Source organism: Bison bison, unplaced genomic scaffold, assembly GCF_000754665.1.
Source record: "Bison bison bison isolate TAMUID 2011002044 unplaced genomic scaffold, Bison_UMD1.0 scf7180017864260, whole genome shotgun sequence".
NCBI lineage: Eukaryota > Metazoa > Chordata > Mammalia > Artiodactyla > Bovidae > Bison > Bison bison.
The window spans coordinates 10,649,347-10,656,014 of record NW_011494832.1 but is presented as its reverse complement, the minus strand read 5'-3'; positions in this window follow the sequence as shown (position 1 = coordinate 10,656,014).

The window sequence follows — 6,668 nt, the reverse complement described above, 5'->3', positions numbered from 1 at the left end:
GTGATTGTTAATGAGATGTTTGTCCTGCCAAGCAGGTTAAGTTTTTCCGGTCAATGTCATCGCTGGACCAGGCCCCCTACTTCAGTTATTTAGGCCGTGAAATGAGAGGTGCAAGGCTTCTCTTGATTCTGCTGGATCTTGATTGCTCCAAATAATTCACATGCCAGAGGAGCACATTTTGGGGTGGCATATTCTGTCCCCCTTCAACATGCATATTACATACACACATGCACAGAACGAAAGTGCAGCGACTGCACAGGGGCAACCCCACGATGTGCAGAAATGTGCATGCATGACTGGAGCAGAGGACCACAAAACACAAAGGCAAGAAGTGAGCAGCCACCTGGGTTTCAGTTTATATGAAGAACATTTAAACTGTGAGACATTATGCAAATGTTGTAGTGATGATAATAACACAAGAGAGAATGGACACATTTTCATAACTGCCTTAGAGACAGCTGCTCTGGACACAGAATTTAACATCTTTTGAGCATTCAACAGGGCCAGTGTGTGTGTGTGTGCGCTAAGTTGCTTCAGTCATGTCCAACTCTGCAACTCTATGGACTGCAGCCTGCCAGGCTCCTCTGTCCATGGGATTCTCCAGGCAAGAATACTGAAGTGGGTTGCTATTTCCTCCTGCAGGGGATCTTCCCAACCCAGGGATTGAATCTGTATCTCTTATATCTCCTGCATTGACAGGCAGGTTCTTTACCACTAGTGCCACCTGGGAAGCCCCAACAGGGCCAGACACCCTGTTAAAAGGTACTATTGAGTACTGGGGTAGGTTCCAGCATGTGGGTTGGTGAGTGAGCTAAGCCAGATAAAGCAAGCACATCAGATTCTAAGAAAATGGAAGACTAAGTCTAAGGGGAACCCAACAGAGCAACTGTTCCTGTGTGTCTAATCAATCAGACAAGGCAACAGGGAAGAATGGCATTTGAGATAACCTTGAACAGTGGGTGGGATACCACAAAGTCAGATGTGGAAGATGACTGAGAAAGAGAATGGAATCAGCAAAGGCCTTGAGCTGGAAAAGTACAGGATGTGTTTGGGGAATCATAAAAAAACAATCTCAGGATAAGCTTCCCGTCAAGCAGTGGTGGTGAAACCCAGCAGGACCCTGTGGGGCCCTCCTGGGGACCAAAACCTTTCTGTGTCCCCTGTTTCTTGTTTCTAGGAAAAAGGCTTCAGCTTCTTAGACCGTCCCTGGGCTCCAAAGGGCAGATGCAAACAGTTACTAATTAGGGAAGGAAGGGAATGCAGAAACAGAGGAGGAGCAGTCAAGAAGCAGTGCAGGGCTTCCCTGGGGGTCCAGAGGTTTAAGACTCTGAGCTTCTACTGCAGGGGGCGTGGGTTTGATCCCTGTTCAGGGAAGATGCCACATGCCTGCACAGTGTGGCCAAACAATTAAAATATATATACTGCAGTTAAAGCAAGGTCCTGATTCCTCCTCATTGGATACGCATGAGTGCTAAGTCGCTTCAGTCTTATCCGACTCTTTGCGACCCCAGGGACTGTAGCCCCCCAGGCTCCTCTGTCCAGGGGATTCTCCAGGCAAGAATACTGGAGTGGGTTGCCATGCCTTCCTCCAGGGGATTTTCCTGACCCAGGGATTGAGCCCGTGTCTCCTGAGGCTCCTACACTGCAGGCGGATTCTTTACCACTGAGCCACTGGGGAAGCCCCCTCAGGGAATATACATACCAATATATCTTAGTTCCTTATACAGGAACTGAGGACCCCATTCAATTGGAGGATGGCAACTTCCGGCTGAGCACAAGATTCCTGGAGCCCTGTCCTGTTACCACCAACGAATCAGAAGAAAGTCACACACCCTGCAGCCCTGACCCCAAATTTTGCCTATAAAAACTTTCCCCAAAAAAACTATCAGGGATTTTTGAGTACAAGCCACCTGTTTTTGCTCAGCTCTGCATTAAACCTTTCTCTGCTCCAAACTCTGACATTTCAGTTTATTTGGCCTCACTGTGCATTGGGCTGGTGAACATGAACTTTGTTCCTTAACAGTATCTTCAAAATCTCATTTCTTCCTCTCCAAATTCATTTTAACCTTTCTTCCCCTCTTCTGCTATGCTCCAGCCACCCAGAGCCTCAGCCTTTCATCTCCCAGGACTTACAAAGCTGTTTCTCACCTTAGGTCCTCTGCTTATATTGCTCTGTCTGGGCACTTGCAGCTTTTGGCACCTTCTCATCCTCATCATAAAACAGGAGGGAAGGAGACAGGGCACAATCTTTAAAAGAATGACATAGCCCTTGAAGATCCAAATTTTGCCTTTAAAAACTCTTCCCCGAAAACTTGGGGAGTTCTGGTGGAGAGGGGTTGTTCTTGCTTGGCACTTCGCATAAGCCTTTCTCTGCCCCAAACTCTGATGTTTCTGTTTGTTTGGCCTCGCTGTGCATCAGGCACAGGAATCTGGCTGGGTTCGACAACAGTGGGAAGTGACAATGGCCGGGAAGAACTGGGCGGTGAGGAGGGCTTAGCTGTCAGGCCAAGGGATAGTGTTTGACTGTAGACCATGGAGCTTGTGGATCACGGGCTGACATCAAAGGAGGGCAAGTTCAAAGTTGGGAACTGAGTGGGATGAGGAGTATGCCCTGGATGAGGAGACACTGAGCCGGAGACACTGAACCAGAGACGGAACAATTGGAGAGGTTCGAGCAAAAGGAAACAGGGGCCTGAAATGGGCTATGACACAGGAAACCAAGAGAAGGAGTGGCTTCAAGAGATATCACCAGCATAAAATGACCAGAATTTAGTAATAAAATAGGTAACATTAGAGTCAGGAAGCATGGTGAGTTGGGATGCTAACAGCGAGACGTTGAAGAGACCAAAGCTGGTTCCATAGATGTGAAGTGCCTCTGGCACAGAGCTTTGTACCAGATTATATTATGCCTGGGGCACAAAGATTGAAGGCAGGAGGCGAAGGGGACAACAGAGGACCAGACGAGATTGATTGGATGGCATCACCGACTTGATGCTCATGAGTTTGAGCAAGCTTCGGGAGATGGTGAAGGACAGAGATGCCTGGCATGCTGCAGTCCATGGGGTCGCAAAGAGTGGGACACGACTGAGCGACTGAACAACCACACAAGATGAGCACATGTCTGACTGACCTCTGCCATCAGAGGCTGTGTCACACATGTCTTTGTGTCTTCCGTAGAGCCTAGCGGAGTGCCGGGCTTGTCCTAGTTGTTCAGTAATCTTGATAAATGAAAGATGAAAGCACAGAACTAAAAATGCACATATAGTATACATACACTGGCTGATCACCCCAAGCTTTTGAGACAGGTATAAGTGAAGTGAAGTCGCTCAGTCGTGTCCGACTCTTTGCGACCTCATGGACTGTAGCCCACCAGGCTCCTCCATCCATGGAATTTTCTAGGCAAGAGTACTGGAGTGGGTTGACCATTTCCTTCTCCTGGGGTTCTTCCCAACCCAGGGATTGAACCTGGGTCTCCTGCATTGTGGGCAGACGCTTTACAGTCTGAGCCACCAGGGAGTCCCTGAGACAAGTATCCACTCCTTCAAATCCCCCATATGAATTTCTTAAGAAAAGCTTATACACTCCTTCAAATCCCACATATGAATTTCTTAAGAAAAGCCTTACACAGACAGCAAACAAGGAACACCTAAGGGCATTTTCAATCAAGAATGTGTGTGAATGTAAGTAAGAGAACAGCCCCAAACTGGGCTATAAATAGAGACATTCTTGGTGTATTGGGCTTATAGGTTGCTTTATTTTACACCCACCACTTCCGTCTAAACACATGAGAGACTTCCAGCATTGCACACCTCTTCCTGATGAGGTATAAAACATACCTTCTCTACAAAGACATATCGCTTTCCCACACTTGCCTTTCACACCTGCCATCAACCTTACATTTACTCCCAAGCACAGTGAGCCTACCCACCTACCCACGCCCTCATTTCAAGGCAACCTGGACACAAGGATCAGCATCAATACACGACGATTTACATGTGTAGACAGGCTCACATGCTCACACAGACATAAATTGGGGATGGGGGAGATAGTGATGTTAGAAGAAAACTGCCTGTGGGAGAAGGGGAGGTCAGGAATGCATAACTTGTTTATGATGGAAAATTTCTCCAGGGCATTAGGCAGGGGAGGGGAAATGAAGGGGATGTCAGGATCCTGTTTCGCACTACCTCCCACATCTGGAATCTGGGGTTCCAGCTGGACCTAGTTATCCTCAGTGTCCTCCTGGCACAGAGAGACCTTTCTTTGCGGCAAAGCCAGAATGGGACCAAGAGAAGAAGCAGAGTGCCCAGATGGCTCTCCATTCATTCCAACCAATCCTATCTCCGGTCCTGGGATCCTCGGAGAGCCAGGGCTCTGCCCCACCCACTCCCTGCCACACAGGAAGCTGGGGAAGGTTGAGAGTGAATCATTAAGTCAATGACGGTGCGGGGGTGGGGGCTGGGGGATGAGTTAAGGCCAGAAAGGGCCAGGGGCTGAGACCAGCAGCTGCATGGGTTCTCACTGCCCTAAGCCTAGGGAAAGACCTTTGCCCCTTTCCATTTCCAGTTCTCCTCATTTCCTCCCCATCTGCCCAAGATCACCAAGTTTCTTCATTCCTCTCCTCTGACCTGTGTTCTTGACTTCCCATTAACCTTTCTTAGCCCCTTGTTTGTTTCCTTCTTGACTCTGACCACAGTAGGGAATCATTGTATGTGTTTGTTTACTTTCTGCTGTTGTCTCTCTTCCCCACTGGAATCTCATCACGAGTATATAGGACCATATCCTCCCGCTTCCTCTGTGGCTTCTCTTGAAAGTACTTGGCCTTTCACCTAGTGGGGGCATAATAAATATATGTATTTTAAGGGAAGTATGTTTTATGTACAATATTCTATTAGTTTCAGGTGTGCAACATAGTAATTCAATATTTTTATAGATTATACTCCATTTAAAGAAAGTTACTATAGGGACTTCTCTGGCGGTCCAGTGGTTAAGACTCCACGCTTCCACTGCAGGGGGCATGGGTTCAATCCCTGCGCAGGGAACTAAGATCCCATATGCTTCATGGCACAACGGAAAAAAAAATTACAATAAAAAATAAAGTTCTTACAAAATAATGACTCTGCTTGCCTGTGCTATACATCTTTGTCATTTATAACTAGTAGTTTATATCTCTTAATTCCATACCCGTATCTTGCCCCTCCCTCTTTCCCTCTCCCTATTGGTAACCACTAGTTGGTTCTCCCCATCTGTGAGTTGGTTTGTTTTGTTATATACATAAGTTTTATTTTTTATATCCCACATATAAATGATAACAGAGTATTTTCTTTCTCTGTCTGACTTATTTCAGCGAGCATGGTACTCTCTAGGTCTATCCACATTGTTGCAAATGGTAAAATTTCATTCTTTTTTATGGCCAAGTAATATGGCTAAGTGTGTGTGTCTATATATATATATAGACACACACACATATATATATCTCATATCTTCCTCCATTTATCTATTGATGAACACTGAGGTGGCTTTCATATCTTGGCTATTGTAAATAAGGCTGCTATGAACATGGAAATGAATGTAGCCTTTCAAATTAGTGTTCTTGTTTCTTGTTTTCTTCAGATATGTACCCAGGGGTGGAACTGCTGGATTATACAATTCTATTTTCAGCTTTTTAAGGAAACTGCATACTGTTTTCCATAGTGGGCTGCACCAATTTACATTCCCACCAACAAGGAATATAAATTTACTAAGGGAACCCTTGATAAATATTCCTAAATCCATCTCCTTTGAGGAGACACCCCCAGAGGTGTCTTTATACATCTGTGTCTCTTCAGAGGCCCCTACATTTCCTCTTCAAAGAGGGAGTTGGGGGATGCTAAACTGTGGCTCAGGGTGACCTGCCATTGAATCAGAAATAATTGTGCAGTTGGTGGATGGCAAAGCTGTGCCCCTCACCCTTTATGAGTGACATAAGATTGAGTCATGCCTGCTGCCCCAACTGGAATACTGCTGCATTGTGGACCGCCAGCTAGGATAGGGGACAAAGGTAATGGGAAGGAAGCAGAATGGGCAGCAGAGAGGGAGATAGATATTTGGAAGTGGGAGCTTCTGAGAAAGAGAAACAAGGGGAGAGGGATGGATCCAGGGTCTTGGGGTCAGGAAATGAAAACTGAAAACTCTCAGCTGCTCATGGCATTTAGTAGATGCTCAATAACTATTTGTTGACTTAAGATGGGTTTAAGATAGAAGGGAAACACGGGGTAGCAAAAACAGTATGTTATCGTCTAGTGGCACTGGAAGAAAGTGGGTTTAAATTCCAGCTCTGTTACTTATTAACTACAAGGTGCTGGGCCAGCTACTTAACTTCTCTGACAATGTTTTCTTAACTGAAATATGGGTCAGTTGACCTTAAGGTTGTTTCAAGGATTAAGAATATGAATAGGCACAATGTAGGTGCTTTTTCCAATGTGGAAGTTGTTATGATTAAGGGAAGAGTGGCTGCTTTGGAGCTGAAATGGACAGTGATAAACTAGCCCAGGAACAGAAGAGCAGGATGGGAAAATAGCCTCCAGGTACCAAGATCATCAGAGGATACAGCTTCTTTTTCCATTGACCTTTCCCTCCCTCTCTCCACTTCAAGTAGGTTTTGTACCTCTTCCTTTTCTCCAGAGAAACAG